Genomic DNA, 24,697 nt, shown 5'->3' on the forward strand with positions numbered 1-24,697 from the left:
TTGGGTAAAGGAGAGCTTTTGATGGCCAAACTATGTGGTGGCTCGCAACAGGTGCCAGGTAGGTGTTTCCCTGGCCATCCATGCCTGACGTGCTCCAGAGAATTCCCTGGCAGGGCCCAGGGTCATTGCTGCCTCTCCTTTGTGCCTGTGCTGTAACGGCAGCAGCAGAGGGTAGCCCAGGTTCATGTCCTGACTCAGACATAGTTGTGTGACTTTCTGTAAGCCATGTGATTGTCCCTCTTTTTCTGCTATAACATGAGATGATGACTTGATTTACAAGGATGGCCCCAGCTCTTCATTCCTGGTGTTGTAGGTGGGGACCCGTCGTGTGACTGACTGTCTAATGAGCTGTTGACAGACATGGTGCAAGGTGAGCTTTGAAAAAGTCTTTCTGTTTCCACTGTGGAAACTCCACAATCACCGAGAAAAGGCTCCTTCCAGGCTACCCCTCTGGTTCCCAGAAAAGAATGAGAGACACAGAGAACAGAACATGGGTGCTCTGAAATCCTAGTTGAGAGCAGACCAGGCCCTGGGCCCCAGTGAGCCACCTGCCTGCCTGGCCATCCACATGTGTGGGTACTTGGTGCTCATGCCCTGGGTCGCTGTGAATGTGCAGCACTGTTGTGCGGGCAGACACATAGGAGGTGTCAGTGGTCACTAAGGGCAGGAGCTGGCTGGTGCCACATACATTGCCTGGCACAGCAAACCCTTGTGGAATGACTGGGTGATGTTACAAGATGGAATTAGATGGCCTCTCTGCCAAGGTGTCTTGCACATCTTTGCTCCATCTTCTTAGAACTTCTCTGGCCATATCACTACCATTCATCCCCCCCTCCCCCATTTACTTGGTAGCCCATCAAGGTAGAGGTCCTGATAGCAGGACATGCAGAGAGAAGGACAGAGACCGTACAGAAGTAGAGTGGATGGGTCCAGATGTATGCAGACAGTTGAAGACTGAGGCTTTCTTGATCCACAGAGGAGTTGGAGCCCCCCACCTGAAGACAAGCCTTTAAGGGAAGGCAGTTTGACACAGGTGTCTGAGGACACAGCTTAGGTGAGGTAGAGAAATAGCCGTGTACAGATTTTAGGCACTTGTCTCTCTACCCGGCACGTCTACCCTGGGCCTCCTGGGCCCTGTGGGGCAGCTGCTGGGGCTGGCAGTTGTCCTCCCTTTGCCTTCCTCTCTCATTGCCTGACAAGCAGGTGATACTCTCACCACTGCTGTCTACCCATCATTTGATTCTGCAGAGAGAAAAATTATTCTCCTGATTTTTACAGGGAAAGAAACTGAGCTCAGAGACATCAAGTGAGTGACCAGGGGGCAGCGAGCAAAGAAGGTAGCAGCATGAGATTTTGGGTGTGGGACTAGAGGCAGCAAAGCACAGCCTCTTTTAAACCCCCTCAGTGACAGCAGGGACCATGGTCGGCATCCAGCTGGGAGCCCACCTGGTGGACAGAAGCCGCCTCTCCAGGGCCACACAGTAGTGGGTGTGATCAGGCTGCCTGGCAGCCCTCCTGGGGTCCCTGGTGTGGCTTGGTGAGACCTCGTGTGCCCGTGGACATCCCTGGCATGCCTGGGTTAGTCTCCTGTGGGGGAAACACTCATTTCCAGGTCTCCATGGAGCGTTCCAGACACCTGAACTGCTCACCTGCTCTTGGGTGCTGTCAGGGAAACCAGGTGAGGATGTCAGGAGGAGGCAGGAGGCCCAGCTGGCCACATGGTGCTGTCTCTGGACCGCTTCTCTGAGGAGCTGAGGGAAACCTCCCTGCCCTGGTGCCCTGGCCACTCACCTGTCCCTTCTCCTTCCTGCCGGCTCTGAGGCAGGGAGCGTGGCAGTTACCGGGGAGGTTCCTGAGTTCTGTTCCTGCTGTCCAGGCAGGACACCTGCTTGGCTGGCAGCCCTGGACCCCTGCCACCCTTGTGTTTGCTCAGTGGATCACAGCGAGGAGGCAGGATGGTTTCTGTTGGACCCTGGGCCTCCTGGGCCCTGTGGGGCAGCTGCTGGGGCTGGCAGTTTCCTCCCTGTGCCTTCCTCTCTCGCTGCCTGACAAGCAGGCGATACTCTCACCACTGCTGAATGTGGCCTGGGGAGAATGCAGGAGATCAGTCGGTGTGCATGGAGCAGACCCTGGCTTGCCCTTGTGCTCCTGTGCAATGCTGGACACTGCTGGACGCGCAGCTTGGGTGAAGTCCCATGTTCAAGGTCGCTCATGATGGGGTCAGGAGGGGCTCAGACATTTTGTCTGACCTTTGTGCCATGGGGCAAGAATCTGCTCATCTTCAGACCCTGGGGTTCCAGCCCCTGAGCCATGGGAGGTGCCAGCACACAGGCCGGCCGAGGTGGAGCCCCATTGTGGTGCCACTCAGCTGGGTGCTTGGTGACGGCCATCAGGGTGCTCGCTTGGTGACACCAGGCAAGCAAGCTGGGTGTTTGGTCACTGCTGAATGAAGGGAGAAACAAGTGAATGAATTTCTGAAATGTGTAGACTCCTCATGGGCACAAGGGTTTGCCCTGTGCTGGCTGTCACCTTTCCTTGGCCCTGCCTTCCCTGGGCCATGGTTTCCTCACCATACAGGTGCCTCACATACAGGTGCCAGACAGGAGTTCTGTCTCCCGGTGTTGCCCGCACCTTGGGTCTCTTTCTCTAGCCCTCCCCCTGCTGCCTCTTGCTTCCCGCCCTCTGTGCCGCCATGGGTTCCCGCCAGCCCCAGACCACAACGGCCTCCTTTGGTTCAGCCATCTCAGTTTCAGGCAGACCCGTCCAGCCGGGTCCCCCAGCCTGCTCCACACACTCCTTTGAAGCCTTGACAGGCAGCCAACCACGCTGGCCCAGCATGAGAGGCGGGTGCTGGTGCCAGGGCCCTGGCAGCCCTTTCCTGCCATGCCGGCTCCCGGGACCTGGCTGCTCCCAGGCCCATTCACACGGCGTCAGAGATTCCCGGATGTTCTCCTTGGCTGATGTGGATGTCCTGTCCAGGGCTGCCGGCTCAGGCCGTTCCCACAGCTCAGCGTCTTTTCTCAGGCTCCCCTTGCCCATGGTCATGGCCCCTGGGTCATGCAGCTCATGGCTTCTGCGCACAAAGCACAGGAAGGCACAGGGATGCCCTGGGTTCTGTGCTCTGAGGCCAGTTGGGGTGGAGGGTGGGAGCATACACAGGCTTGGTGCTGCCATCCCAGCTGGGGGACCTACCTGCTCTGTGCCTCAGTGTCCCTTTCTGTGTATGGGGAGAACCGGGTCTGCAGTGAGGGGTGAGGGGGTTATGGGTTAGTGCTCTGTGGGCATTCCACAAGCAGGGCAGCATTGCAGTTCCACTCTGTGGGCACCATCACTGTGGCTGTTGAAGAGCAGCCAAGCGTTCCTGGTCTGAGCAAGAGCAGGAGGAGGGGGTCTTTGAGCCCAGCTTGGCCTCATCCCTGCACCACTGGACTGCCTGCCTTTGTCCCCGTCACAGACCGGGTGAGGAAGAGGGGTCTTTGTTCTTACTGTTTTATTTTACAAGCACTACATGCTTCTGCACAGTTTAGGAGATTCAGATGAGCAAAAGGAAAACTAAAAACTACTTGTTATCCTATCATAGTAGATACCCAGGCACATGCGTGTTCATATATGTACACATGTACTGCAGTAGCCAGTAAATAAGCCATGTGAGTAAATGTGTAAATAGATTGAGTCATATGTACACGGGAGTGCACATGCATGTAACAGTTTCCATATATTACATTTTTTTTTTTGACAGGCAGAGTGGACAGTGAGAGAGAGAGAGAGAGAGAGAGAAAGGTCTTCCTTTTGCCATTGGTTCACCCTCCAATGGCCACTGTGGCCGGCGCACTGCGCTGATCCGAAGGCAGGAGCCGGGTGCTTATCCTGGTCTCCCATGGGGTGCAGGGCCCAAGCACTTGGGCCATCCTCCACTGCACTCCCTGGCCACAGCAGAGAGCTGGCCTGGAAGAGGGGCAACCGGGACAGAATCCGGCGCCCCGACCGGGACTAGAACCCGGTGTGCCGGCGCCACAAGGCAGAGGATTAGCCTATTGAGCTGCGGTGCCAGCCATATTATATTTCATGTGCATATATGCACTGCCATATATATTTCATAGTATATGCTGATATGCATACTCTTGCATATGTACATATTTGGAAAAGATAAAGAACAATCTCTTATAATTTTCAAAACCAACTTTTGGGGCCAGCACTGTGGTGCAATGGGTTAAAGCCAAGGCATACAGTGCTGGCATCCCATATGGGCACCGGTTTGAGTCCTGGTTGCCCCACTTCCAATCAGCTCCCTGCTAATATGCCTGGGAAAGCAGCGGAGGATGGTCCAAGTCCTTGGGCCCCTGCACCCACGTGGGAAACCAGGAAGAAGCTCCTGGCTCCTGGCTTTGGATCGACTCAGCTCTGACCCTTGTGGCCACTTAGGGAGTGAATCAAGCATATGGAAGACCTCTCTCTATCTCTCTCTGCCTCTGTCTCTCTGTAACTTTGACTTTCAAATAAAAACATAAATCTTTTTTTAAAAACACCAACTTTTGCTATTTGACAGAAGGTAAACTTCTGTCCCATTAGGAGAAACACTGAAGGGCCATGTGGTTTGTCATAATAGGAATGCACCAGACCCATTTTATGGAATAGGAAGTGGAGCACCAAGAGGAACCAAAAGTCCTCCAAGATAACCCAGCTTCCTGGGTCACAGCCAACACCCAGAAGCTTCTTTGTGGAGGTCTTTGCAGTTCCCAGGAATCCAAGTCCCATTGGAAGACCCTGGATCTGCCCCTTTTCCTGTTTTCTTTCTATCCTTGTCCCCGGGTGGGTGTCCTGTTAATAGTTCTTTAGGGAATGAAGACAGGAAGCTAAGTCCCTTTCCTTTTAGATCCGTTTCCTGTGCTAAGCCTATAATATGAAGATACTTCAAAAAGCTCCTGAAAAATATAATTAAAAGGGAAGTTTCTTTTGTTGTAAAATTCTTGAAACCCATGCATAGTTTCTGGTAAGACACATTTTCCGTAACATATTGAAGATTTCCTCATAGAGTTGGACCAGTCTTTCTATGGGAACTCTCCCAAGGCTGCACGCCCTTCCTAACATGGCCAAGACGATGTGAGTTTTTTTTTTTTCCCAATGATTTATTTATTCATTTGAAAGGCAGAGTTACAGAGAGAGAGAGAGAGAGAGAGAGAGAGAAGTCTCCCCTCCATTGGTTCACTTCCCCAAATGGCTACAATGGCCAGGGCTGAGCCAGACAGAAGCCAGGATCCAGGAGCTTCTTCTGGGTCTCCCACATGGGTGCAGGGGCCCAAGCATTTGGACCATCTTCCACTGCTTTCCCAGGCCATTAGCAGGGAGCTGGATCGGAAGTGGAGCAGCTGGCACTCAAACCGACACCCACATGGGATGCTGGCATGGCAGGCAGCAGCTTAACCCACTGTGCCACAGCACTGGCCCCCCAAGCATGTCAGATTACTTTTGAATGCCCTGGCCACAGCCCAAGGCCTGCCCTAGGCTGAGGGTTCTCTAAAGGAATATCGAAATGTGTAAGCAGGGATCTCTGGCCTGGATTCCAGGTCATCCCCCCACCCCTACCCCCACCCCGGGAGCTCCTCTGAACTCTGTCATCACAGGCAGAGGTTTGGTTCTCCAGCCCTATCATGTTGCCAGTGATCTGCCCGCCACCATTGGTCCAGAAGTAACTTGGACGTCTGCCCCTGCCTGTCACACCTGGGGTTGCCACACCTGAGCTATTCCAGGAAAGATCTCATGGCCAAGGGTTAAGTAGCACCTGGAGCAGTTATGTAGCTGGCACCTGCTCTTTGTGACTCTCCTGGGCTGCGTGGCAGGCGGCTGGTGGTTGGCAGGGAAGGGGCCCTTGGCTCCAGTGCCACTCTGTCTGCTGCCAGCGGGGCCTTTGATGCCCACAGGACCTGCCTGCCAGCTGGGCGCATTGTGGAACACAAAAGCTGCAGAAAGCAGTACAAATAAAGTGAAAATGACCCAGGGACCACCAGGGAGCTTAGCTTGGGTTCCAGTTGTAGATGTGGGGTATGGGAAGGAGTGGGAAGCATTTCTGGGCCTTGGGAGGGCTTGTCTGTGGCATGGGACCCCCTGTATCATGACTGAGCATGGACCTGGAAGCTGGGCAGACCCTTGACCCTTTCCAGTTTCAGCCTTCTCCGATGTAAAGCAAACTTGATGAGTCCAGAGTCTTTGGGTTCTTACAATGATAAGAGGAGTTGATATCCTTTGCCTCTGAAATGTACATGTCTAAAAATAACCATAGCTGCAGTCATAATACAATAGCAGCTAACAATACTCACTGGACATTTAGTACGTACCAAACACTGAATGGTTTTATTTTAACCCATTTTATCTTCATAATAACACTATGAGTAGGTGGTACTGTGATCTCCATTGAGTAAGTAAGAAAACTTACTTAAGTCACTCCCCCAAGTGACACACATCTAAGGAAGCCAGTCCAGAATTCAAACCTGGTTCTCAAGCTGGTTGTGGAGTACAGGTATCTAACCATCTTGATACCCATTTCTTCCCTGTACTCTTTTGAGTAGTGTTTCCTTATTTATTATGATGGAAGTTCATGCTGATGGTGATGATGGTGATAGTGATGGTGGTGATGATGTCAGTGATGGTGATGGCACTGGCGATGATGATGATGTTGGCGATGATGGTGATGTTGGTGATGATGGTGATGATGGTGATGGTATTGATGATGATGATGGTGATGGTATTGATGTTGGTCATGGTCATGTGGAAGACATGCTTTCGTTTTGTATAGCAGTCAGCTTCTTGGTAGGATTACAAATTATTTTCATAGCTAATCCTCAGAACAAGCCTAGGAGGAGGTATAAATTTGAAATCTGAGGGAAGCGGGCCTTAAGAGGTGGACAAAGTCCACACAGCCATGCTGTGGAGCCTGAAAGGCCTGGGGTGAGGAAGAGCAGACAGGTAGAGTCTGTCCAGGTCCATCTTGCTGCGTCTGCAGCCCTGGGTCCTGACTGCATGGTGGGCACACGGCTGCTGGCCTCTCTGAGGTTGCAGCCAGGGCTTTGCCGAGGTCTCCATCACCGTGCTGCCTGCTGGCCCATTCCTTCAGGAGCAGAGACTGACTCTGTCCCTGGACCTCTCCAGACATCCTGGTGGTGACTCCACACTCTCATGAAAAAGGTGGCACCTTGGGTATGGTTCACTGAGTGGGCTACTAGCATCACTGAATATGCACAGGAGAGGGGGAGGGGGAGGGGGAAGAGGGGGAGGGGAAGAGGGGGAAGGAGAGGCCCATTCCACCGTCATTGTCGTCCTGCAGGTTATAGTGGTCATTTACAGCCACGTAACAAACAGCAGAATCTGAGTGACTATCAGGAATGAGTGTTCTCTGTTCATGCAGCAGGGTGGTTGTCCAGGCAGCCCTGCTGATCCAGCCTGGGCTCTCTCCACATCTGGGACATGGCTGCCTGTTGGCTGAGCTTATTCAGCTGGAGTGGCTGGAGTGTCTTCCTGTCCTGCTGGACCCTGCGGTCCATGAGGGAAGGTGCAGAAGGCGAGAAGACCACTGCTAGCAGAACAAGGCGCTGTGAGGCTCCTGCTGACCTCTCCCTTGCTCACTCCCCATTGGCCGAGGCAAGTGGCAGCACCAAGGTTATGGCCATAGTGGGAGAGCATGCAGGGGTACATGGTGGAGGGCGAGGGTGCAGGCAGGAGCTCAGGATCAGGGCCCTGTTTGCAACTGATCACAGAGGACATCATCTCTGGTGTCTCTCAGACTTCTCTGAGCTTAGCTGCCATCGCTTCTTAAAAGTGGTTGTCCCATCAGAGGCAGGAGTCTCATAGGTACCAAGCAACAGTGCAGTGCCCAGAAAGTCACTTGAGGTCTGCAGTGTGGTTCCTCACGGCTACATGACACTGCCCAGTGAGGAAATGGCTCAGCCAGCCCCAAGATGCCATCTGTCTGCCTGTGCCCAGGATGTACGTGTGTGTGTGTGTGTGTGTGAGAGAGAGAGAGAGAGAGAGAGAGAGAGCGCCCCAACCCGTGCCCAGGTCCAGGCAGAGGAATCCCTCACTCCTTCTCCTACACCGTGCAGCCTAGGGACTGGAGTCTGGCGGCACAGAAGCTGTAGGGTGGGGAAGCGGTGACCTCTTTATACACAGGTTGGTAGAATCCCTGGTTTCCCATAGGCTCCTGGCCAGACATCCATCCCAGAGGCCAGGTCACAGCAGAGGATTCCCCGTGAAACCCCTGGGTGCTCAGAAGATGGCCTTCTGGGGCGTCGGTGTTCTGGAGAAATGAAGCTGCACGGCCGTAAAGTCTGTTCTGTGTGCAGGATGGAGCCTGGTCATGTAAGAGAAATGCCAGTCTTGAGGACGGACACCAAGTTGTGGCCCTGGTTTTCAGTGTGACCTCCCCAGAAGCCATTGTCTGTGGTTGGTGCTGCTGCTGCTCTGCCTTCTCCCCCTCTGCTTCCACAGCAGAGCCCCAAGGAGCATCAGTTCTGAGTGAAGTCGTGACCTGAATCTTGCAGACTATTCCCTTAGGATCACTGGGCTCTGCTCCCCTGCCAGGGGCACGTTTTTTACTGGCTTTGCTATGCCAAGAAGTCATGTGTGAAGGTGGCTTCTGGGTGGCCAGAGTCAGAGGGCAGGGTAGGGGCTAAGCTGGGAGCTTGAAAGTGGTTTTGTGTGCTCCTCTTCTTGTGGGGCTGATAAAGTCAAAGTACAGAATGGGGGAGATAGAAACGATGTCCTCTTCCTCCTCCCTTCCCTCCTACCCCCCCTTCCTCCTCTACTTGCTCTCCTTCTCTTTTTTTCCATCTCCCTGTTCTTGTCTCCACATGTAATCCTTGCTAAGTATCAGCACAGGAGTGTGTGCCAGTGAACTAAAGGTTTATAAAGAGGATGGCTTGCCCTCTGCAAGGACTTGTATCTCCTTTCTCTGAGAAGCTTCCCATTTGTACACCAGTGCCCAGTGCAATAGACCCCTTTCCCAGGAGACTCCCCTCCCGCTGGAGTGTCCAGCTCCTCATTTGGAAGCACCGTGTCCCTGCGGCTATGTCCTGGTGTGGACAGCACTCACTGTGTTGATCAGGGTCACCTTTGTGTGGTCCAGTGAAGTGCTTTGAAGGCAGTGATGTGGCTCCTTCGTTTATCTCTGGATTCTCCAAGCACAGCACGGAAGCCAAAGCTGTGTCTATAAAGGGCATCGAGCATAGCATAGGTGGGGATGCTCTTAGATCAGCAGGGAGCTTTGGCGCCAGGCTTCTGAACTCTGGCTAGAAGCAGGGGGTGTTTAACTCCAGCACCCCAACAAGGCGTGTGCCTCACATTCGGCAAGTGCGGGTGAAAGAGGAAGGGGCCCCACCTTAGAGTTCAGCAGGCTTGAGGCTGAACCTTTGCTCTGACTCTGGACACGTTATCTTGCTGCCACCCCATGCCTCAGTAGCCCCATCTATAAAATGAACTCTTCCAGCTTAGGGGGGAAGGGTAGCGAAGCTCTTTGCACAACCCTAGTGTCATAGCTGGTATGCGATTATCTTTTCCCTGTCAAGCAACTCTGCTTATTCTCTCCTGGAGACGATAAAAGCCTTTGTGGCAAGGGTACAGTGAGGTGGGGACTTCTCCTCTGGCTGGTTTTGTTTACTCTTCTCGTGGAAAGAGTATCTTTGCCAGGACACAGCACAACCCGCTGGCTTCCCTAGTCCTGCCTGGATTCCTGGGAAACGGGCAGGACAGCAGCCACCTGCTGCTTGCACTTGCTTGCCTGCTGTTTAGGCAACATATGGGAACAGACAGACAAACATTCTCACTGGTGAGATCCGTCCTCCAGCCTGCGAGCTGCTGACACCTCGTACTTTATAAGGGTTCCCAGGAGGTGTGTGTGTCCCCGCCCTCCTTCTTCCCTCATTCTGCATTTATTGAACACTTACTGTATGGCAGGTGCTTTGCTGGGTTCTGGGAATGTGGTGTTGAGTGAGAGGAGGTACAGGGGACCAGCAGGTGCACACATGTGGTTAGCTGGACAACAGGCCTCCAGAGGTGTCCACATCCTAGTCCTTGGACCCTTTGACGGTCCCCTCACTTTGTGGGTGTGATAAAGTCAAAGATCCTGCTGGATTATCGTAAGTGTCCTTATGAGGGCAGATTTGACTGCCTGAGAGGAGAAGGCAACTGGGCTAGGCAAGCAGAGACTGGAGGGTGCAGCCAGGAGCCAAGGAAGAGTGCTGGCAGCCTCTAGAGTGGAAGAGGCAAGGGACGGATTTTCCTTTGGTGCCTCCGGGAGGAACCAGCCCTGCTGACTCCTGGCTTTGGCCTCTGTGGCTTATTTTGGACTTCAGACTTCCAGAACTGTGAGGGAATAAATTCACATTGTTCTTAGCTGCCATACTTGTGGTCCTTTGTTACAGCAGCAAGAGGAAATGAATCCGATATGTCTCTGCAGTGGAACGTGATGAGCATTGACAGAGGAACCTGAGTGGCTCAAGTGTCCCCAGCCAGTGCCCTGGGATGCCGATGGCTCTGGGTCAAATTTACTCCTACTGTTTTCTAGTTTAGGGGCCCGTTGCATGTCAAAGCCCCAGGTTCACCTGTGGCATGTAAAATAACGACACTGGTCATTTCCATCTCATGGTGCCTGTGATGAACGGACAGAGAAGCACCTGAGAATTCCTGCTGTAAAGTGCAGCAGGTGCACCAGCTCTTTGCTTCTGTGTCTGACCTCCTCCCTGTCTCCTGGTGGACGCTGAGGAGCCGCTCAGCAGGGATGCCAAAGTGCAGGAGCCACATGCCTGCGGCTTTTGGATGGGAAGATTGTTAGGGCATTTAGTAGGATTGGATTTTCTCTTCGTAGTCACCTGTTCCTGACCCTTGTGGGACAGCCATTCACAGGCATCTCGGCTTCCTCTGAGAGTGACTCCTAAGTCCTGTGTTTCTTGCCCTTTGACTGTGCCTGTGGTCATGGTAGGGGTGAGCAGCACGAATTGGGGCTGCCACAGGGGCACTGCACCTGCACGTCACTGAAAAGGCAGCAGAAGGCTGTCAAAGGCAACTCATGGACAACCATCCTGCATGTGGCTGTTAGAGAAACTTGAGGCTCCTCCTCTGGTGGGGGTGGCTGTTCCATTTCTGCCTGCCCACGCGGTCGTGAGGCTCACCCTGGGATTGGACTCCTTCCTGGAGCAGCTGAGAAGGAGCCACAGGACTTTGCTGCTAGCATGGCTGTAAGCTGCAGACTCACTGTCAGGATTCTCACTTGATCACAGGCTGCCTGGGACCCTTTCCTACTGCTATGGCCAGAGCTGCAGCGATGGGGCGGACCCCAGGCGGAGAGAGGAGCAAGCCTGTTCGTGAAAGCTGAATACAGTGCCGGCTACCGTGGCCCCCTGTGGTCACCTCCCCTCTGAGAGGTAGGACCTAGCATGCCCATTTTACAGACTGTCTCCCAGCCTGTCTGTTGGCTGGGTCTGGGCCTTTCTCTCCCTCTCCCCTCGTGCCACACATACATCCAGAAGGGAGTAATCATCTCACCACTTTGCATGTGTGGAAACTGAGTGATAGAGAGGCCGACTTACATGTAGTCACACAGTAAGTAAATACTTGTAGCTCTAGAATTTACGCCTTTTTGCATTGTAATAGATTTCTTGAGGGGTGGGGACTGGCTCTGGTGTACTGTGGGGTATCTTCTTCTTCCTGCCAAGCGACCTGTGTTGTTAGTGTGTGTCGCAGCCTGGTGGCATTCTGCAGAAGATTCAGGACTGAGTGAGGGGCAGCCTGGAAGCACCCAGGCTGTTAGAAGGCACTCCTGGTGAACTTTCAGCATAAATACGACCTGGGCTAGCCGAGTCCCAGCCGTCTCAGATCGTCTGCCCTGCCCAAGAAGCCTGGGCTCTGGCTCACATGATGCCTCTGTGGGGCTGGGGTCTCTAGGCACATGCTCGGTCCTAGTTCCTCCCATCCAGGGCATCACTTGAATCTGTGACGCAGAGCTCAGCCGCGCATTTGGTTGAGCTTGCTTCCTGGTGTCACAGGGCCCTTGAGTGAGGTGACCTGGACAGTGAGATCAGGGTTACTTGTGGGAGAGGTGCATAGCCTGTGACAGGGCAGGGAAAGTGCCATGCACGTGAGTGCCTGTCCACTCCGTCCCATGCTGTCCTAGGTGCTTCCCCGCAGATCATGCCTTGTAGCCCTCCCTGCCCCTGTAAGGGAGACTTGGTTACCCCATGTCACAGATGAGGCAGTTCTAGTCTGGATGTTCAGGAACTGCTTAACTATGGGACAGTGGAGCCAGGAGCAGAAGGGGTCCTGATTTCCCAAGCCACCTCTGTCAGCAGTTTGCTGATGTTAGAAGAGGTGGTTCCAGTGCTTTCAGGAGAATAGAAGAGATGACAAGCGCAATGGCCCTTACCTATATACACTAATTAAAAGAGGAAAAGCCTGGGCTGTCACTACCCATTGCTGGACTGAGGCCAAGGGCAGCAGGTGCAGGTCTGTGCTGCCAGTGGCAGTGGGAAGAGTATATTTCCACTTTATTATCTCATTTCTAAGTTTTATCCTAAGGGGAGAATTCAAAGATAATTCAAAGGAAGAAAGAGATTGTAAAAATATTTATAAAATTATGATTTTTTTTTTACTTTTGATTATGGAAAATTTTCTTTAAAGTTTTTTTAATTTATTTGAAAGACAAAGTGACAGAGACAGAGAAATCTTCTGTCCACTGGTTCACTCCCCAAATGGTCCCAACAACCAGGGCTGGACCAGAACAAAGCCAGGAATTTTCTTCCAGGTCTCCCACATGGGTGCAGGGGCCCAAGCACTTGGGCTATCTTCTGCTGCTTTCATATCTGCATTAGCAGGGAGCTGGATTGGAAGTGGAGCAACTGGGACTCGAACTGATGCCCATATGAGAGACCATGCTGCAGTGGCTTAACCTGCTACACTGCAGCACTAGCCCCTATGAAAAACTTCAAACACCTGAGAAAGTAGGGAGAATTAGTATAATGAGCACCAATGTAGCACCCAATATCCAGTTGTAATTATAAACATTTGCCTTATTTACTTCATCGTGTTTGTAAAATACTTCTAGTAAATTATAGACATAATATTTCACTTTCAGATATTGAGAATGGTCTCTGAACCTGGTTTCTTGAAGTGGAAAACGTGATCATGGGACTTGCCCATTCACATTTCCATCCTTAAGTGAAGTCATCGATGAATCATGATGTGAGAGTGCCCTGTAAAGTGTTCCAGTGTGAGCTACTCCCTGTCTCCCACCAAGGCACACCCACACCCTCTGTGTTCAGAGGGGCACTCCAAGTGCACTGATAACCCTGCACAGTGCAGAAGCAAGAGGCGCATGATGCGATGGGGACTTTCTGGGGTGCCGTCTGAGAAACCGGGAGATGATGGCAAGTGAACTCAGAGTGCCCCACCGCGCTCACCATCATGCCGATTGACTGCCTCTGTCTTCTGACCCAGTTTAGTGAGCTGCAGGTCAGCTGTGAAACCATCTGTCCCCCGCTCTGGATTTGAAGTGGACCCAGAGTCTGTGCAGTGGTTCCCAGGATGGTGAGGAGGGGAGAAGACAGGTGAGCCAGAAGAGCGGGCTCCTGGTTCCATAGGAGAGCTCCAGTGGGGGCTTCTGGATGCTGTCGCCGTCGGAGCCTGCCTGGGTTCCCTGTGGCTGCTGGAGCAGCTGACCACAGGCTGGGTGCCCCGAGACAATGCAAATGTATCTCGTGGCTCTGGAGGCTGCCAGTCTGAAATGAAGGCGTCAGTGGCTCTTTGCCCCCTGTGACGTCTCCAGGGAGCCTTCTTACCGCTGCCTACTTCCTCTGGATGCTGGCAGCCCTCGGCTTTTCTTGGCATTGTAGACTCAGTGTTTGTAACCTCCCCAGACCCCAATCCTTTTCTCCAAATCTGGCACTCAGGAGGTTGGTTATTAAGGTTAAATGGAAGGGGCTGGTGTTGTGGCTCAGTGGGTTAACGCCCTGGCCTAAAGTGCCAGCATCCCATATGGGTGCTGGTTCGAGACCCGGCTGCTCCACTTTCAATCCAGCTCTCTGCAATGGCCTGGGAAAGCAGTAGAAGATGACCCAAGTCCTTGAGCCCCTGCACCTGCATGGGAGACCCAGAGGAAGCTCCTGGCTCCTGGCTTCGGATCGGCGCAGCTCCAGCTGTTGCGGCCAATTGAGTAGTGAACCAACGGATAGAAGACCTCTCTCTCTCTCTCCCCCCCCCCCAACTCTCCTCTCTCTGTGTAACTCTTTCAAATAAATAAATAAATCTTTAAAAAAAAAATGGAATCATTCATGATCCCTTGGATTCTGTAACGACTCTGTCATGCACTCATGTCCCCCCCCCAAAGCACTCCCTGGAATGTCTTGGTATAAAAGACCCGCATGGCCTTTGTCCTCAGGGAGCTGACAGTCGACAGTGAAGAGGAGAGGCAGATAGGAGACATAGACATTGAGTTACAGCCTCTCACACAGAGCCAGGCTGGGTTCTGAGAAAGAGAACTGCAGGCTCAGCATCTTGTGGAACCCCCTAGCAAGGAGGTGCCAGCCAGGTGTGTAAGGAGGCAAAGCACCTCTGCGGAGCAGGGGTGTGTGTGCAAAGGCCCTGTGGGGCAGAGGAGCTGGCCCTGTCCAGGAGCAGAAAGAGGGCCCAGGCAGAAGGCAGGTGGGGAGGAAGGTGGGCAGGAGCTGCTTACAGATTCAGAAGACAGGACCAGAGCCGGCGAAGGAGTCTGCCTCCTGCTGCTGCTCCCTGCTAGGTACTAACTGGAGACTTCCAGCTAAGTCGACAAAGGAGGCCCCTCCTGCTTGTGTTTTCAGAGGACCCAGGGTTTAATTGGCATTTTGGGTGACATGTGGCTTCTTTAGAAAGCAAGATGTAATTTCTGGCAGATTTCTTGGCTGAGAAATAGCATGAAGACCCTGGTGCAGGAGTCCAGAGAGCCAGGCTGGAATCCCTGCTGTGGACTTTGGTTTCTCTGTCGGTTTGACATTGAGGATTTGGAGCGCATGTCCATGCAACTCTCACTGGGCTCCGGATTCCTCCAGCAGTCTCCACGCCATCTTCTCCCCCACTTAGCCTTGAGAAGCATCACTGTCCAACGTGTATTCATTGTGCCTGGCACTTCCCTGGGTGCAGTGAACTGCCGAGGCTGATGATGCCCCAGGGAGATCTGTAGTCAAGTGGGGGAGGCTAAGAAAGAGAATGCAGTTCCCTGCAGGCCAGGTGCTAAGTGCTACCTGTGGCAGGTGAGTGGGCTCCAGGGTGGTGGTCTTTGTGGAGTGCCAGGACCCTGCCCCCCCGTGCAGCCCTGGCTGAGACCCCCTTCAACGTCGCTACACATAGTCATTGACAGGGCCCAGTTGCTGCTAGCTGCCTCCTTGGGGAGAGATCCTTTATTGCTTCTGAAAACATGCTGTGCAGAAGGCGGAGTCTTGCTGATTGAAAGGCACTTCTGAGATGTGACATAGCCCAGTGTCACTGGGCTCGGGGAGGGGAGGACCTGTAGGGTCCTTGATGCTGGCCACGTTGGCAGAGTGCTTGGCTGAGAGCTGGAGCGGACCTGGTGTCCTGTAGTAGGAAAGATGCAGCTCCGTGCGCCACTCCCATCGTGTCTTCAGCCAAGGCCCAGAGGGAGTAGGCGCCGTCTTTGTGCCCAGGTCTTGCTTGAGGGAGGGGCAGGAGGACGGGCGACTGGGGAGGGAGGGGCAGCTACATTTGCCAGGCTGCACTGTGTGCCCCTCCTCTTGGCCACTGGAAGGCTTTCTTCCTCTTGGCCGAACGCCTCTCTCCTTTCTGCCTTTGTTTCCTCTGACCATTGGGGTGTGAAACCGCAGCTGCCTGGTAGCCCAGTTCACAGAGGTGAGCACCTGCCCAGGTACCTGCCTCTGCTCCTTGCTCCCTCCCTCCAGCATCTTCCTTTCCTTACCTGGCTGGCCACCTCATCCTTTTTTTTTTTAATGCAATTCATAAAAGAAGCCATATGCGCTGCCTGTGGAAATCTTTCAAAGCCACGCATCTGTCCTGGTCCCTTCCGGTCCCATCGTCATGTTAGTGCCCTGTGGGCCTGGTGGCCATTGCTCAGCTTTGAGAACCGTGGTGGGTGCTTCTTCCCTCCTAGCTGGGTGGGCTTCAGAAGCTTCCCCATCTGGGCACTGAGGGCTGGAAGGACACCCCTGGGGAAAAGGCATGTTAGCTGCAAAGGACAAACCAGCTCTTTGGGGGGAGGTGATGGGTTCAGAGGGTGATGGGAAGGAGCTTTGCTCTTCCTCTGTTGAGGTGGGGCCACTGGGGACTTCCAAGCCTTGCATTTTCCCCAGATGCTTTTGGTTGCTATGCTGGAAAGGGGCCAAAAGGGCCAGAGGTAGAACAGTTTGACCACACAGAGGTCATGTTGGTGACCCAGGGCATTGGGTGACCTGGTGGGTGTTAGTAGGGGAGGTGGTTGGGAAAGGATTTGCTGGGTAATTGGGCGTGGGGTGCTGAGAGAAGATGGTCCTGAGGTTTATATCTTGTGCAGCTTAAGAATGAGGCCTCCATTTGAGTCTGGGGAAAATGAGGACAGGAAGTAGGGCACAGGTTTGTTTTGTGTCTGAGATGTCTGCACATCCACGTGGGGATTTCAAGGAAGCAACTGAAGGTGAAGTTTATGTGTTATCTTGGCTGGGTCTCAGTACCCGGAACTTGGATCTAACCCCAGCATAGATAATGCTGTTAAGACATTTTTGAATGAGGTGAACATTTTAATCAGTGGACTCTGAGCCCAGATTGTGACCCTCCGTGGGGTAGATGGCCCTCAGCCAGTCCATTGAAGGATTTAAGGGAAAAAAGCGAAGGTCTCCTGAGGACATAGGGAGTGGGGCTTTTAACTCCATGCTGCTTTTGGACTTGAACTGCTGTAGCACCTTTCCCTTGGGATTCCAGCTTGCTGGTCTACCCCACACAGTTTTTGATCTTCTAACCCACATAATCCCTGTAGCAAGAGTTGCAAGAACCAATTTCCTGAAATCTTTCTGCTATTCATACATGTGTGTGTCCCGTTGCTTCTGTCCCTCTGGAAAACCCTTACAAATACAGGCTAAAGGGATGCATTTGGAAACCCAAAAGTGATGCATGTGCACTCCCACTTGGTAGGCAGGTTATTTAAGCCTTGAGGCTGAGTGTGATCACCCAGTAGGCAGGTGTGAGTAGAGAGGAGCCAGGCCAGGGGGTTGCACAACACAGGGCACAGGATTCAGAAGCCCTGGATGTTAGTGTGCGTGTGTGCATGTGCACATGCGTGTATGCAGTATTCACTGAGCAGTTACGAGGTGCAGGCCTCCTTTATTACCAGATGCTGCCTTTTCTTAAAGCTGTCATCTCTCTGCTTATTTTTCTGAAAGTTTGAGAAGCAATCCCAGAGGAGCCACCTGTTTGTTTGACAGATGCTTTGCAATGCCCATGTCATTGCTTCTGTCTAAACACAAAATTCATTCCTGTTTCAGTGCCCTCCAGTGTTCTGGGCAGCAGAATGGCATCTGGCCATTCCTTCTCCCAGATCAAAAGCGGATTCTTCCTGCCTCCTCCTCCTAGCCCATTTTTCGGTTCCCCTGGCCTCCAGTCTGCTGAGGCCATGTCGCATTCTCGGTGCTGAGTAATCCCACTTACAGAACATGTGAAGCTTCCTTATTGGCAAGTGTTGGCAAAAGTAGACCTGCAGCTCCAAGGGACATGGGCATTTGAACTTCAAGACTTGAAAAACGTTTGGTGTAAATATTGAAAAGTGTAGGAGCATGGCGATGAATTTCCCTCACCCTCTTTCTTCCTTGTTTTTGTGAGGCAGAGTGTTTAACCCATATTTTCCAAGAACTGTGTAGGTGGGTTGCTGGGGACAATTGATTTTTAGAGAAGTATTGTTCCTCTGGATGTGGAAACCATGAAACGAAGAATAGTATTGAGCAAGCCCTGTCCTGATGACCAGGCCAGAGCTAATTATGGGGACAGTGTTGCAATGTGTTTGGGCCATCATGTGGTGCACCCTGAGGATCTCTTATCCAGGACGCTCAATGGCCAGAAGTGTTAGAGATGTGGGATTTTTCTTCTTGGATCTTAGAATATTTGCATGTACATAATGTGATATCTTGAGAGCAGGACTCAAGTCTAAACACAAAATTCATTCCTGTTTCATGTTTGTGTTATATACACATAACCTGAATTAATTATATTTTAAAAATAATTTTATGTATGAAGCAGAGTTTCATGGTGTGGAGTTTTCTGTTTGTGGTCTTCTGTTGATGTTCAGAAAGCTAAGTTTTGGAGTGTTTTGGATTCGGGATTTTCAGATTAGGGATGCTCAGCCTGTAAGAGCATCCCTTCTGCCTGAATTGGCTTTTGCTCCCCACTGGAGTTCATCCTCAGGGCCTTGCTCTAGCCCAGGGTCAAATGAATCATCTACTTCCTAAGGCTTGGCTGGTTCAGAATGAGGGAGGGGGTGGCCAGGCAGGTAGAAGGGACCCAGGTCTTAGTGGGAACAATACTGAGTTCTGGCTCTGGTCCTGCCTCTGGCGCAGGCAAATCTGCCCCCCCGTCTGAGCAGTGCAGTTTAGATTGGGCAATGCATGTCCTCCAGCAAAGAGCCAGCCCTCCCTCAGTGGGGACAGGGTGGTCCAGAACTTTGATTGGACTTTGCAGTGTAATAAAATTTCCCGGATTTTAGGTGTGGACGGTGGCTTCAAACATGCTTGAAAGACACTGTGGGCAAAACCTGTGAGCAGAAAGCCACTGGGTCTTCAGGGTGCAGCTCAGCGCTCACTCATTGTTCTTTCTTGGTCACCACAGAGGGTGGTCCAAGCTAAGGAAAGTGCTTTTGATTTTTTATCTTTCAAAATCAGTATGAGTATCTTCAAGGAGCAGGGTGGAGCCAGGGACTCAGCAGCTCATCTCCCTGGGGTGGATCCCCAGGCCCAGCCGCCAGCCCCGCCTGTGACTCCCTGGAATCCATGGCATTCAGAGGGGGCGCTGTGTTTTTCAGCATCTTTGTTTTTTTTCAGTTGCTATCTTGGAGTCTTTTGTGTGTGTGTGGATGTGTACACACACACCTCTTCTTTTTCAGCTGGTGCATAGAATTACATGGGTTTCCCCACCCTATTTTTCCTATTTTTTTTTTTTTAAAGATTTTACTTATTTATTTGAGAGGTAGAGTTACAGACATTGAGAGGGATAGACAGAGAGAAAGGTCTTCCAACCACTGGTTCATTCCCCAAATGGCCACCGTGGCTGGAGCTGTGCCGATCCGATGCCAGGAGCCTGGAGCTTCTTCCGGGTCTCCCACATGGGTGCAGGCACCCAAGGACTTGGGCCATCTACCACTGCTTTCCCAGGCTATAGCAGAGAGCTGGATTGGAAGAGGAGCAGCTGGGACTAGAACTGGTGCCCATATGGGATGCCAGTGCTGCAGGCAGAGGATTAACCTACTGCGCCATAGCGCCAGCTCCATTTCCTATTATTATTATTATTATTTTTTTGACAGGCAGAGTGGACAGTAAGAGAGAGAGACAGAGAGAAAGGTTTTCCTCTGCCGTTGGTTCACCCTCCAATGGCCGTTGCGGCCGGCACACCCCGCTGATCCGAAGGCAGGAGCCAGGTACTTCTCCCGGTCTCCCATGGGGTGCAGGGCCCAAGCACTTGGGCCATCCTCCACTGCACTCCCGGGCCACAGCAGAGAGCTGGCCTGGAAGAGGGGCAACCGGGAATAGAACCCGGTGTGCCGGCGCCGCAAGGCGGAGGATTAGCCTAGTGAGCTGTGGCGCTGGCCTCCCATTTCCTATTAATGGGCATTTGCTCTTAGCTGCTTCCCCTTCTGTTTCTGCTTTTGATGCCATGTCGGGGGTTATTGTTCTTTTTACCCCCTTACACTGTACCTCCCCCTCTCCTTTCTTCCTCTCTTGCTTCTCTTGCATCTGTCCATCATCCGTTCATCAAACTCACTGTCCTCACTCACAGATGCTGGTACGTGGGCCACAGTTCCGAGGCCTTCCGGCAGGAACCTCACTCTGGTGGGACCCAGGATGGTGATTCCCAAGGGGTAGGCTCCTTGGCCGTCCTGCCTCAGGAGCTCTTTCTGGTGTGGGTGTGAATCCTGAGGCAGGCGCCCACCTCTTGAAGAAGGGGCCAGCCTTTGGACCAAAATTACAATGCCTGCCTCCCTGGGACCTTCTAGGATCTTCTAGGACTTTCATCAGCTGCCTCTTCCCACCCCTTCCATTGCTGGTCTGTGGCTTTCGTAGGAGACACCATGGTGGACTCTGAAATGACAGCCACCAGAGGGTGAGGTGACCGTCATGGCCGGGGGTGCCGGTGCCACGGTTTTTTCTTTGGGGTGGGGGGAAGCAGAACCTTGCTGAAGTTGCAGATCAGAAGCCGGCTTTAAACTGGACTCAGAACCTTAGCCCTTCTTCCCTTGAGAACATTGAGCAGGGGGAGGTGTGAGGGGGCGTCTTCCTCAGAGAGAGAGATCCAGAGAGGGGGAAGGGTCTACAGTCCCTGTCCTTTATTTCCTCAGTGGGTTCCTAACTGCAGGTGTGCCAGAGCTCCCCATCTTCTCAGACTGCACATCGCCACTGCTCTGGTGGGCATCCGCAATAACCGCAGCCGGAGCCACCAAGCGTCCTGGTAGGAATGGATGTCTCCACGTGCATTCTGGCAGCCTGCTCTGCTTTCATCCAGGGCCAGGGCACGAGCAAGGCCTTCAGCTTGCAGGTCTCCCTTTTGTCTTGGGTAAAATGGGAATAGAACTGCTGTCTGCCTCCTCGGGAGCTCAGACACGGGGAAGTGAGTTAGCACGTGTGAAACACCTCTCCTGACCCTCCAATGGTGCTTGGTACACAGGAAGTACTCAGTAAACAGCTCGTGTGCACACTCGACTCGGGTAGACCCTACTCTGACCCCCTGACACACGCACACATACACACACTCCCATCTTCCTGTTCCTCTCTGTCCTTATAAAAAAAAAAAAAAAAGATTTATTTGTGTGTTTGAGAGGCAGAATCACACACAGAGAGAGAGAGGGAGAGACAGAGAGAAAAGTCTTCCATCTGCTGGTTCATTCCCCAGATGGCTGCAATGGCCAGAGCTGGACCGATCTGAAGCCAGGAGCCAGGAGATTCCTTGGGGTCTCCTATGTGGGGGCAGAGACCCAAGTACTTGGCCATCTTCAGCTGCTTTCCCAGGCTGTTAGCAGAGTGCTGGATTGGAAGGGGAGCAGCCGTACACAAACCGGTGTCCATATAGGATGCGGGCGCTGCAGGCAGGCGCTTAACCTACTGTGCCACAGCGCCGGCCCCCTCTCCATAGCACTTAGCACCATCAGACCCCTGATATATTCACTTGCTTATTTGTTTGCTGACTGTCTGCCACTCTCTTCCTCTCATGAGCCCCATGAATACAGACATGTTTGTTACTTACATTCAATGCTTCATTCCCTGAGACATGGTAAGGGCCCAATCAATATTTGTTGAATGGATGAATCCCTATTTTAGAGATAAACTCCAGGCTCAGACTCAGGTAGAGAAAGGTACAGTAATTTGCTCAAGGTCACCCAGCTACTGGCAGACAAATCTGAGGCTAGAGCCCATGTTCTGGTCTAAATGGTTAACCTCCTTGCTGGTAACAAACACAGAAAGACTCCGTACGGCACCTGCCACACAGTAGGGACTCAGCAAACATTAAAAGGAAGAAGTAATGCTACAAGAACTGTCCCTATCCCTAGTACTACCGTTAGGTTAATTAACCTCAGTTTCCATATCTTTATCATGGGACAAGTGCCCTTACCTCTGGGAGATGGCATTGGTTTGAGGTGTTCAGTGTCATGTGCCAAGCTTGGTGTCTTGTGTTTGTTTAGCGTCAATGAGCCATGGCCATTTGCCATTATGCTTGCTATTTTTATGGCATTTTAGCACACAGTGTTGCACTTAAATGTTGCTTGTTTGCCCTAGTTATCTTTGTCCCTCCAAGGGTGGGGACAGAGCCTTATTCCTCTGGGCAGTCCCGCCCTCTTACACAATTCTTGGTATGTGGTTGACCTACACTTACTGTAACTTATATGAATGAATGGCTAAAGGACCAAACAAATGGACCACTCCAGCCAGTTGTTTTGGAGACTTGTCTTATCCTCCATTGTCAGATTCAGGTCTAGGACAACGCTAGGGTTGTTCCATTGTTCCTAGATAACATATCCTATCTTAACGGCTCTGTTGGGGCAGTCCTCAGACACGCCTTGAGCTCCTCCCTATCACTGGCCCCACTCAGACCCCTGCGGGCACCATTACAAACTGCCCTAAAGAAGGCTCTCCAGTGGCTGTCATTCTTCTTATCGGCCTTCCTTCTCCCAGGGACAAAACTTGTGTAAGGGAGCATTTCTCTCTCCTGAACTTTGCATGGTTCAGGGAGGTCCTGGAAAAGACATTTAAAAAAATGCCATACATTTGCCTGACACTGTCTTCCAGTGAATGCGACGTCTTCTGGTTGTCCGATAGGTAAGTCAGTTCTTACAGTTTTGTCATTGAAGATACTGAAGTCACAAAACTGTGGCTTCTAGGTCACTTAGAATCAGTATGACAGTCCAGGACTAGAACCAACTGTCTCCCCTCAGCCCAATGCTTTTCCACCAGAGTGGTCCACGTGGCTGTATTTCTTGGCATTTTCTACTTCTCTGCTTCCAGAAGAGACCTGAGGGTTGTGTTAGCCATGCAGTGACCTGGGACACTTAGATCTTTGAGCTCTGTTTTGCCCCAGCTACCGGGAAGGTGGCGTGAGCATGGGTGTCCTCAGGAGTGGGTGCCTTCTGAGGATTCCTCAGCTCCGTGGCGGGGCACGTTCGTTCCCCTCTGCCATGGATCCCGTTCCTGTTGGATTTCCCTCTCTGGGTCGGTTGTTCTCAAGCTGGCTTAAGTGTTGGAATCAGCTGAGGAATTTAAACATCCTACAAGATTCTGATTTCATCTGGCAAGGGGCCTGGGCGTAGGGATCCGTAACATCTCCTGGGTGATTCTGTGCAGCATCCCCGGCTTAGAGTGAACCCTCAAATTCAATTACAGTCATAGTTCCAGCCCTGCTAAAGCAGGCCTCATGGAAGCTTGCTCAGTTCATGGTAGCTCACATTGCAGAAGAAGTGACAGTGCTGCCAGGGGAGCCAAGGGGACCTGGGAGATGGCAGGAGTCCTAATAGTTGTTGTGTATTGCACCCCTACAGTGTGCCAGGCACTGTTCTAAGCACTTTATAGATTAACTCATCCAGTTTCCAGTCCACACAGTAGCCCAAAGAGGCTTCTGCTAATGCCCCCATTTCACAGATGAGATAACCCAGCATGGAATCAATAAGTAACTTGCTCCAGGTGGTAGTGGAAGAGCTGGGATTGGAAGACAGGGAGCCTGGCTCTGGAGGCCACTACGACTACTGTTACTTTTCAGGATGGGACTTTTCTCATGAGTTTATCCCTCTTGGCGCTGCTGAAACATGGTGTTAGTCTGGACCTCCGTAACTCAGGGGTCTACGTGGCTTCCAGTTGCATCTACAGGGAAAGGCCAAGCTCCTCAGCACAGCAGACAGGGACTCCCTTTACTGCCTGACCTTGGCCAGCTATTTGTTCACTGTCCATGTCACTGTCTGAAGTGGCCTTTCTCTTCTCTGCCTGGTGAATTCCTACTCTTCAGTGCCTAGCTCAAATACGCATCATCCGTCTTGCCCATTTGTTTCCAGTGTCCTCCAACTCTGATCAATAGATCATGCCCTTTTTTCTCAGTCTCCTCTAGGGGGGACTATGAGAAGTTGGTGTCCACCTTACTCTTACTTGTTCTGCTCCTCTCAGCATCCCCCGCAGTGCCTTCAGTGAATGGCCGGCCTCTCACATGCAGGATAACCTGTGTTCTCTGGGGTTCCGCTTTGTTTCACATGGAGTGACACTCTTGCTTTATGACTGTCTGAAGGTGACCTGGTCATGACCAGGGCCTTCTCAGCGGCTCCTTGTCTCCATATCACACCACTGATGTTTGTTCTCTGCAGTACTGGTTTGTGTGTGTGCTTTTACCTGAATCCTCAGTTCCTATGGAGATTCACCTCCACTGGCCTTGGGCTCGCTGCATTCTTGAAAAATCTTAGGTGAAGGCCGGCGCCGTGGCCCAATAGGCTAATCCTCCGCCTTGCGGCGCCAGCACATCGGGTTCTAGTCCAGGTCAGGGTGCCAGATTCTGTCCGGTTGCCCCTTTTCCAGGCCAGCTCTCTGCTGTGGCCAGGGAGTGCAGTGGAGGATGGCCCAAGTGCTTGGGCCCTGCACCCCTTGGGAGACCAGGAGAAGTACCTGGCTCCTGCCTTCGGATCAGTGCAGTGTGCTGGCTGCAGTGCACCAGCCTCGGCAGCCATTGGAGGATGAACCAACGGCAAAGGAAGACCTTTCTCTCTGTCTCTCTCTCTCACTGTCCACTCTGCCTGTCAAAGAAAATAAAAATTAAAAAAAAGAAAAGAAAAAAAAAATCTTAGGTGTGCTGCTAGTGTTCAGCCTGGTTTTGGACCACATCACCTTGGACTGGAGGAAGAGTCTCTTGACCACCAGAAGTGAAGTATTTTCGTTCCCATATGCTTCTGTGGAAATGGCAGTAGTTGCTCACCACAAAGGAGCCAACCTTTCCAGGAGGGCCTCACTAGGGTCTG

At 52.2% G+C, this 24,697-nt stretch overlaps 1 long non-coding RNA gene across 45 annotated transcripts in view; it reads left to right on the top strand.

Annotated features, from left to right (window-relative positions):
* Positions 1 to 24,697, top strand: part of LOC103348133 (uncharacterized) — a 263,711-nt gene that overhangs the window by 203,632 nt on the left and 35,382 nt on the right. For 29 of the 45 annotated variants that reach the window (XR_016235958.1, XR_011389549.2, XR_016235946.1 and 26 more), the window contains one exon: positions 11,265 to 11,408. The exons of the other annotated variants lie outside the window; for them this stretch is intronic. This is a non-coding gene — a long non-coding RNA (uncharacterized LOC103348133). The remainder of the gene's footprint in view (positions 1 to 11,264; positions 11,409 to 24,697) is intronic. 45 annotated transcript variants of the gene reach the window in all.

Source organism: Oryctolagus cuniculus, chromosome 6 (genome assembly GCF_051225735.1).
Source record: "Oryctolagus cuniculus isolate XC-2025 breed Fujian yellow rabbit chromosome 6, ASM5122573v1, whole genome shotgun sequence".
NCBI lineage: Eukaryota > Metazoa > Chordata > Mammalia > Lagomorpha > Leporidae > Oryctolagus > Oryctolagus cuniculus.